A 9,925-nucleotide genomic window follows, 5' to 3' on the forward strand; every position below is an offset into this window, starting at 1 on the left:
TTTCAACCCAGGGACAGATGAGACTGCAGCCAGCCAGCCGGACAGCCAGACTATGATGAAAGCGCCCAGGACTCACCTGTGACTCTCGCACTGAAGGCTAGAGAAATAATGCATCAGAGGTTATATGTGGAGCTATGTGTGGTGTGTAGATGTATGAGCCATGAGTGTGTGTGCGGTAGAAATAATGTATGGCTGCTGTCATGCCCAGAGGTCTCTGTTTAGTATGGAGAAAATCACTGAGCTGTGTTGCAGGGAGATTTCTATTGAGATGGTTTGGATACTTTACATATTGTTGGAATGTAGGGTAAATAATTCAACTGAGAGCAACAGTGAAGGATCTGTCCATGACTTATTGCTTTTGGCTTCCTCGGAGGAACAGGGGCTGTTGAACATGCGTGTTCCATAATAAAGCAAGCACTGCACTGCATGTGAACAATGTCAACCAGTTCTTTGCGAGCTGAATATCGTTCTGCCTGAACATTAAAAAGCATTGTAAAACCTGAAGCTGATTGTAATAAAACATTAAAGCCACCATAAGTACTAAAACATTACTTGCGGATTCCGATTGAACTGAAACACAACTCCTTTCTCCCACAGACTTTCCTTAACATCCTGCACAGGGTAACACTGATATCACATTCAGCCCCTTCTCTCCCAAGTCTGCGAAACACATTTCCCATTTTTCAAAGTCTCAAATCGCACGAGGCAAATCACTGGGAACTAGCATGACAACATTCAAGCTCTGAGCAGACAATATATCCCGAGGCCATTCCTCCATCCAACACGCTGCTGAATGAAAGACAGAAGCTTGCAAAGTGACGAACACCATGAAATAGCCCTGTAATGAACAATTGCTCTCATATGAGAAGGCCCGTTCAGTCAGGACCAGCCATTAGACCCGTCTCTCTCTGTTCAGTCCTAATCGATTAGTACAGTCTGCAAAGCATTGATCAGCGGTTTGCTTTCAAGTGTAGAAATGGTGGAAGGGTTTGGAAAATACAGATTGAAGAAGATTGAACAGGTTAAGAAAAAAGGCACCAGAAATCTGAATGGAAGACGAGTAGGAGGATTATATATAATCAGGATTATGGTTTGCTTTAACACTTTCACTCCTTGTAAAAGTCTGTTTCATTTTAAGGTGGTATACACTTAACCATGATGCACTGTTTTGGTTCCCAGTGACCTCAGGCCACATTTGAAAGCTCAAAATCCATATTTTATATTGTTAAATCAACTTGATACTTCATAAATGTAAATAAGTATATTTGAATTCTCGTGATTGTAGTTTCGTATCAGCTTTTTCAGATGTATGGTTGTGTAAAAAAGGGTATTTCTTGTGCAATGTGCAGTGTAGTTTTTTAGCAAAGTGAAGGGTAGATACTCAGAGGAAAAATAATTCATGTATTTAAAGGAAACTACTTAACTCTAATCCTTTAGTATAATTAATTACAATATTGTACATTAAGCAGTGAGTGGACCCCAAACAATGGGAAAGTACATTTAAAGTCAACAAAACACTTGGGCTTCTTGGAGGTGCTGTCATGGATTCCCATCTACAATTAGACCCATTAATCTCCTGATTGAAACGACTGTGCGGCAGCTGTTTAAACACAACGTTCAGGCTGTAGAAGTGAAAATAAAAGATAAACAAAAAAGCTTTATGTTTCATTTGATAATGAATGTAGAAAGATCGTAGCTTTGGCATGAACTTGTAGATCTTTTGATCTCAACTTTATGGATTTGTTGCGTGACGCATATATTACAAAAAGACATTTCTACTGACCGGATCAATCTCACTATGCAGTCCATTGTGACGTCCACATGTGCAGTAATGACAGACATGCAGGTGCACAGGCGTATTTTCAGTTCACTTTATTAAGATAATAAGGCACATTATGCAACATCATTTTATGTACAGTAGGGGCCTTTGAGAGTGTTCTTCATTGCACAAAAAGTATATTTACTGCACGGTACATAAGTGTGAGTGTGTATGCTCACAGTGAGAGTCAATGCATACATGACTTCTATATGTCTATATATAATGCTGTGTGTTTGGACGCTGTGTATTTTGTTGTGTAATCTGCGGTGGCTGTCATCACTCCTCAGTGTTTGTCATTCTGTCCGTCTCCGTTTGTCGTCCTGTCCCAGCGTCCACGTACACTCAGCCTCTAATTAACTTAATAAAGTGTAGCAATTTTGACATTTAGGGGCCTAATTTGCTCCACAGTTGCGGACCGGCTGACCAGCGTTGCAGATAACGCGGACTGACAGGATCAGAGAAAAGTCTGTTTATCTGGGGAATTAAAGGGTAAAAGAGGCCTGGCTTGGTGATAGGTACTCTCCTGTATTGTGGTGTGTGTGTGTGTGTGTGTGTGTGTGTGTGTGTGTGTGTGTGTGTGTGTGCAGAGAGAACTTTTATGTTTGCATGAGTGTGTGTGAACTTGGATTTGTGCATTTGTGTTTGTAAGTGAGAGACAGGCCCAGTTATTACTTAAATGGCTTATGATGTACGCTGATACAGAGCGTCCGCTTGTTTATGCCTATCAATGTTGTCCATCCAAAAACTGTCCGTCTATAAATGGTGAACTTGTAACCTTTGCCTCAGGTTTCTCTAAGCGTGCTGGTGGCGCTTCACATGCCCTGTGTTCTGTCTTTGCAAATCTACCTCTTAATAAAGCTATCAGATTTCCCAATAGAGGAACAGAGACACACACACACACTGCTCTGTTTACATATACAGCCAAAGACAATCTTCCCATCTACCTGGGGGGACCTGCTAGCACTAGCGCCCGCGGCTATACACACCCTCCATCAAAAACATCACTGACAGAGAAGTCAAGTCGCTCTCCCTCTCTCTGCTCCTGCCGCCTTCGACCCGTAACCCATTTATCTTGAGATAACTTTGTCAGATTGTCAACCAAACTCTCCGGTGGGAGCCGAGCCCAAAGCCTATTACTGGGGAATCAGCGCAGGCCGAGGCTGGTCACCGCTAAACTGATACTCCCTCCGAGCCCCCCCTGTTTGACTGCATTATTCGGGCTGCTGTTCCCACATCATCCAGACTGGCAGCCGGTTATCATGTTGCTGAAATCCCTTAACATTTAAAACTGCTTTGCTTTATTGATTACATAAACAGAGATTGGTTGTCAGCACGCTTATGTTATGCATGTAAAAATGTGAGTATCACCCCGTTCAGTGATGTTGTTCCCTTGTGTTACTGTCCTGTTTCTCTGGGATGAAATGGGCCCATCGTGAATAACCAAAACTCTTCATTTAGGTGATTTGGTGGCAGCAGTAGCATCAGGGAGATGGTTTAGTGTGAGTGTGTGTTGTGTCGGTGCACTTTTCTTTAAACCAATGCTTTGTGACATGTCGCCCAGGCCACTCCGTGCTATTCCTGGCCAGGAGATCTTGGGTTCATGAATAATTTGCCACCGTTAATCTTGAGTGGTCTGGATTTACTCTGGGATGCCTTTGAAGCACCAACATGCTGAAGGCTTTACAGGGACAGCGACCAAACCGCTGAGACTAACAACAGCAATAAAGGGAGCACAGGAAGGCGAGACACGGCGAGAGGGGAATGAGAGGAACCTATTCTTCTTGGAAAGTTTCTTCTCTGTATTCAGGGATTTAAAAAAAAGACAGCACTCGAAGGCTTTTCACACCAAGAGTTATTTGTTAAATAATGGCGCAGAGTGAAATGTTGTTCTGACTCTGCAATAAGGTGAAGGTAGTCTGCCTTATTGTTTTACCATCTGACTTTAAGATACCAAAGTGCTCTCGACTTGAACATTTCCAAACACACACATTTAAAGTGAAAAAAAGCTGGTATTGACAGCTTGGAGAGTTGTAACAATGGATTTGAATACAATTAAGAATGATCAGTTAAATGGGTCAAAATAGCACGAGTCCACTGAGGTCTTTTAGGCATACCAGAGAGCTCAGTTAAGAACAGATAAGACGGACTGAACAACCAAGAAATAGAAAAAGTTAGGTAGCTGGATTTATATATTTGTACATACATATAGATTAATTTGGGCAAAGGGTGAAAGAGAGATGTCCACCCATCTCATCTCCCCTATAGCCCTCTGTGCGACACCCCAGTTTAGCAGTGTAATGACCCGGCACTAACAACTTTCATTTGACTCTATCAGGGTCAACGTCAGCCCCGGCCCTCTGAACCACTGGCTGTTAATGAACATGCAGACAGGTGTTCCAAGATATATGAAGTTGATTCACATTAAAAGTGTTGCATCAACGAAAGCTGATACAGTACAGTATGTATGTATTAAATATGACTTACCCAGCAGATGCATTTAGACAAAGGCTTATTTAGGATAGCAGATAGTAGTACTGTTGAATGTTGTTTTGCATATAAATACATGTTGGCTTTCGATTGATGAACTCTGATGGCTACTTTCTTCAGTCCAACCAACCAATTTGACCAATAAAGTGACCTACTCTACAGATTTGGTCCCAGGTGCTCTCCTTGTTTTGGGACCAAGCCCCTGAAGGCCATAAGGGGGCCTGTTGTTTGGGCTCGGGGGTCAAGCGCTGGAATCACTACACTCATCACCCTCAATAGGATGTAGGGATGTTTACCGAGGCAAGACATGGCAAACTGTCTGCCGAACTGGATCCACACACTAACATTGTCTGCGTTTGCGTTTCTAACTTTAAACTAAGCCCAATTTAGTTTAGCTGTTAACCAGTATGGCTTTGGTTTGTTTCTCTGGTCTTTAATATTACCTACTCTGTCAGAAAACAAAGCATTATAAAGAGCAGCGTAACATCTATTGTTCAATTGTGTTTTTGTAGAGACGTCAAATGGTAGGCTCTACTGCCTTTTTTACCATGTTAAATATGAGGGGACCGGCCACCAAAAATGGGGGTTTCTGGTCAACCAGAGCTAGCTGTTTACTCCGGCCTCAAGATTTTATGCTAAGCTAATGGTCTTTAGTCTTCAGGTGAAACAAGTATTGTGGTTTTGATCTTATCATCCAATTCTTGCAAACCAGCATTCCTTTTTCGACAGTTTAGGGTAAAACCACATCATCTGTTTATTTATGTCTTTCAACAAGGAGCACAATGGAAAAAACTGCACAATTCTAACTGTGCTCTCCGTCTCTCACTCTCAATCCATCCTGAAACGCACAGTGCCAGCAGTGTGAAAGTGTGTGGTATACAGTATACATTGGAAGGGGCATTACTGATTTGAATAACATTTACTTTTGGGGGAGTCTGTGATGATGGAGCCCTTGGGGGGTGCAGACAGAGAGACAAAGCCTAAAAACACAAACACACATATGCATTTAGGGGTTCTGCCTCTGTTAATTTCCTATCTGCATTATCCACTTACAGGCAGGAGAGACGCTGAGATGTGTATCACCGCAGACATAAATGCACTTCCTGGAAACACTTAACCAGGATGTCCAGTTTATTAGTCTTGTCACTCATCAAATGGATGTCAAACACAGGGCACGCTCTTTATTATTACGCATAAGGCAATACCCTTGAACTGTGATTTGTAGCATCCAATGTCCACATTTTCACCTTATGTTTTCTTACATTTAGCAATAAGGAAAACAGCATTTTAATTTAACAATTTATGGAGGTTTAATGCTGAATTACGCTTTTGATAATATGATTATAGCTATCTGTATGTCCTCGGTCTCCTAAGCTAGCCTGTTATTGCTTGTTCATGAGATTGGCCACCGTGTTAGTGACTGCCTAATGCCGCAATGTAACAAGGCGAAGCGCAACAAACAATAATAACGCTAACCTCTATGTGTTTGAGAAGCAGTAAAGCAATAACACACCGGAAAAATCCAACATGCGACCTGTCTGAGGACAACCAGACTATGTGTGCATTGGCCGTGACTAAACACACACAAATCATCGGAGGAATGAAAATGAAATGGGGAAGCATTATATCGATTTCTTCTTTTGGGGCTCTTCTGTTTTGAAGGCGAGCGGTAACTGACCGAGACGGACAGCCCCATCATTACCCAGAGAGATGGAGCAGCCTCACCTTCCCAGTCAACTGGCCCAGTCAAGATAGGGACAATGGCACCGTGGTGGAGGGGGGGGGGGATAGGATGGAGGACTCGTGGCCGCTGCAGAACGGGTAGCCTGCCTGTCATCTCTGTCTCGTCCTCGCTCGCCAATCTCACTAACTATACTCTCCCACGGCCCGGGCTCTCCCTCTCTCACTCACTGCCCGGGTTTTCTACCAGTGCTGACAACCCACATATAATTAAGGGCCATGAATGCAGCACTACCTATGAGTGGAGATGACAGCGAGGCCCTACCTATAGCTCCTCTCCTCCTCCTTCTCCTCGCCTATCTCCACTGCACCGGTTGGGCAGCAGCTCAGTGGAGCGGTGGGGCGGTTGAGGGACGGTCGCGGACCCACTGGCCCTAATTGATGGTCTCTTATTCTTGGGAGGGTGGGTCTGGGTGGGCGTGAGGAAGCGTACGGGGGTGGTTGCTCTCGGATTGGGAGGTGGTTGGATATCTAGACGTCCCCCTTTTCCTGTAAACATACACCCCACCCCCCTTTGGTGCATCTCTTGGCCTGCTTCTCTGCAAAGTCTGGCGCAGTTACTACAGAGTCTCTGTCTCACTGTTTCCATCTCCGTTCTCTTGAAGAGCGGGAGAAAAGAGTCTTCAGGTTGCAGCTTCAGCGGAAACAACACTGTAAATGTGCTGTTTCTCAATATAGCCAAGGAAGGATGCTAGCTTAGCATAATGTGCTTTGTGGAATCAACTAGCTTATCCTGGACTCAGAGAATTAGAGACAATTACCAGAGATCGGGATTGACATGTAGACTAAAAGAGCAGAGGAGGAAAGATGTAAAGAGAAGATGGATGGTGTAGAAGAGAGAGTGACAGGGGAAGGCGGAGTGCATAAAAAAATGGGGAGCACTGAGCGCCATACCCCCAGAGATCACTGTTACTGCGTAGACGGTTGTGTTTATGTGTCAACGCTGAAGCCATGATAATCACAGGACACCTCAAGAAGAGCCATCCGTGCGCCGCTCGAGTCACACACACCACGGTGTTGTTACCACGCCGACGAGCAAACGAAGGCCACGGATGGGGGGTGGGTGGGGGGGGTCAATGGTGATTAGAGCAATTACTCGTCAAGGATCTGTCACAGCCAATCACATCTGTCGTCTCTGCAGAGACAGGCGAGGGGGTGACCCAGACCTGCCTGCGTCGAACCGACCACAGCCTCTACAGAGAGAGAGAGAGAGAGAGAGTGTGTGTGTGTGTGTGTGTGTGTGTGTGTGTGTGTGTGTGTGTGTGTGTGTGTGTGTGTGTCTATGTTGCTAGTGATATTAGGGTATGCAGGCCCGCCAAGCCTTGACACACTCCAGGTCATCATCGCTTACCAATGATTTACGGTGCAGAGGTGGGAAAGCTGTTGCTATGGGTGCTTAGTGATTGGGAGGGTGGTTAGCGTAGGTTGGGACGTGTCGCTATGCATGTATCTGTGCACCTGAAAGTGTGCCTATAACACATTTACTGCTATTATTGTATGTTGCAGATGGGGGTTACTGCTAAGCTGAATTGGTCAAATAGAGCCAAATTCTCCCTGGGTGTAGCAAAGAGTGACATCATGGAAGTTTTGGATTATACCTTCATTTACTACCATTTGATTCAGGCAGGGAAGAACTTTCCACTGTACAACAAACAAGGATTCAACAAGACAAACAAACAAAAACCAGGACTTAAATTCAAGCAGAGCTAGTGAGGGGACGAGGTGCAGGTGTGCAGGTCAGGAGGTTGCAGGGCTGATTGGGAACAGGTGGAACTAATTCAGCCAGGACAGACAATCAAAACAGGTGGGAAAACACACAAAGAGAGGAAGTAACAACTGACATGACACAGGGGGAGAACACTTTTCAAAATAAACTAAAAGCAGAGCTAAATATTTAATTTTATAAGTCTGACACTTTCTTTACGCTATTTGGCATATGCTGCTTTCATTTATGTTAATTGGATGATGAATCCAAATCTCTTTCCCAGACAGAGTTGTGTTTGGTTTTACTCGGATATTTTTACAGCATAAAATATTCAGATGCTTTTTGTGTTCCCTGAATAACCTGGAGAATGTAATTTATCTGCTGACCTTAGAAACTGCAAACTTGACCTTTTTGCATTTTATGTAAAGAAAAAAATGAAATACCAGAATCAAATTTTAGGTTATCATTTTGTCTTGCTCTAATGTTGCTAAATTTACCAGAGGAAAGGCAAGAATCACCGAGTATCCCATTGAAATGAACTCCATCATTTGTGTTATCACGATCAGACTGTAGCTCTTCACTCTGTTTGTTCTCTCTTTGATACTCCTCCTCTCCTCCTTTCCTCTCCTGCCTGTTTGACTCTGCTAAATCCAGAGCTGTGACACTAAACGAAGGCTTTTGGCAGCACCGCAGCGTTATGAAGGACTGACTGTTGGCCCCGCGGATCCCCTGCTGCGAGAACCCTGGCCCAGATCAGTGCGGATGACCTGCGTTGTTGCTGAACCTCTTGAGTGTTTATGCGCGCGGTTGTGTTGTTGTGCCTGTGTATCTCTCCTGCCCGACCTTCCCTGCTGCAAGTGCACAAACATGTTATTTCAGTGTTGAGTTAGAGTCTCTGAGGTGCATCCGTTTCAAACATTCTCGCTATTTATTTACTCGCACATCTTTCAAAATACCTTGACATGTGAGTTACAGCAGCAAACAAGAACAGTGTAATTATGCCAAATCCCCAAATTGACTGTATGCACATGACTTAAGCACTACATGATTTTTTAAAGCATATTGTTTCACATGATGGCAGTATATAGCTAGGGCCTGTATGTGGTATTCAAATATTGTTAATTTAAATAACAATGTTTGTCAAATCCATTGATGTTTGACTTTTGTAGTACCTTGTATATTTCTATAAGTAGTCGTATGTGTGTGTTTGTGTGCATACGTTCATGCTCATGGCTCCTGACCTCCCCCTTTGTGCCGTGCACGCTCCTACACTGATCATACACCAACTCAAAGTGTGATCTTCCCACTGTGATGTGTTTTAAGTGATTGTAAATTCATGGGTGTTACAGTCTTACTGTGAGCCTAAATGCACAATGCGGGTGACGTGCTTTCTGAAACCCGAGCATGAATAATTTCAGGTTATATATACATATCGCACCCCGTGTCTTGCAAATGGGGGTGATTACGAGTGATTATCCTCAGAAATCCCAGCGTGTAGCACATGTATGTCATATCTACGTGATTACATATGTGCATAAATACAAGGATTACACGTGTGCCATAGTAGGCCTTTGCGATGTTAAGTGTACGGGCACACTGCCATCTTTTTCAACTCTGAACTTTCTCTTGTTTCTCTGACGAAGGCATGAAAGAACAGAGAATGGTACATGACAATATTTGCATGATGTATTTATTTACATATTTATTTTTGTACGCTTGTTCCGCCTATGGACTGCGCTTTTAATTAATGCTTTTAAATGTAGTAATTTGTTCATTGGCAGATCCATGTCTGTTTGTTAAGTGGGCTAATCTTCCTTTTAGAGAAGCGACCACTAAGAATAGCAAACAGTGACAATCTGCCAGAAACTGTGACTGGCTGGGGCTCGGGAAATGTGCTCCAGGCGTTTTCCAGCCCTATCTCAAAACCTTACATCATCTATTATTCTCCTGCTCATATTGATATGTAATTTTTTCTTTTATCCATGTACAAATTCAACACGACAGATGCAGAAGAGCAAAAAAAGAACAAAAGAGCTCAATTTGTAATTTCCTCCCCATTCCTCCTCGACTCCAAACAGACACACACATATTTCTGTGTGATTGTTTTTGAACTTGAAGTCAGATATATTGTTTGTGATGTCTGCATGCAGTCCGGCTGTCACCCGCCTCCAATG

The sequence above is a fragment of the Eleginops maclovinus genome, chromosome 21 (genome assembly GCF_036324505.1).
Source record: "Eleginops maclovinus isolate JMC-PN-2008 ecotype Puerto Natales chromosome 21, JC_Emac_rtc_rv5, whole genome shotgun sequence".
Classification (NCBI taxonomy): Eukaryota; Metazoa; Chordata; class Actinopteri; order Perciformes; family Eleginopidae; genus Eleginops; species Eleginops maclovinus.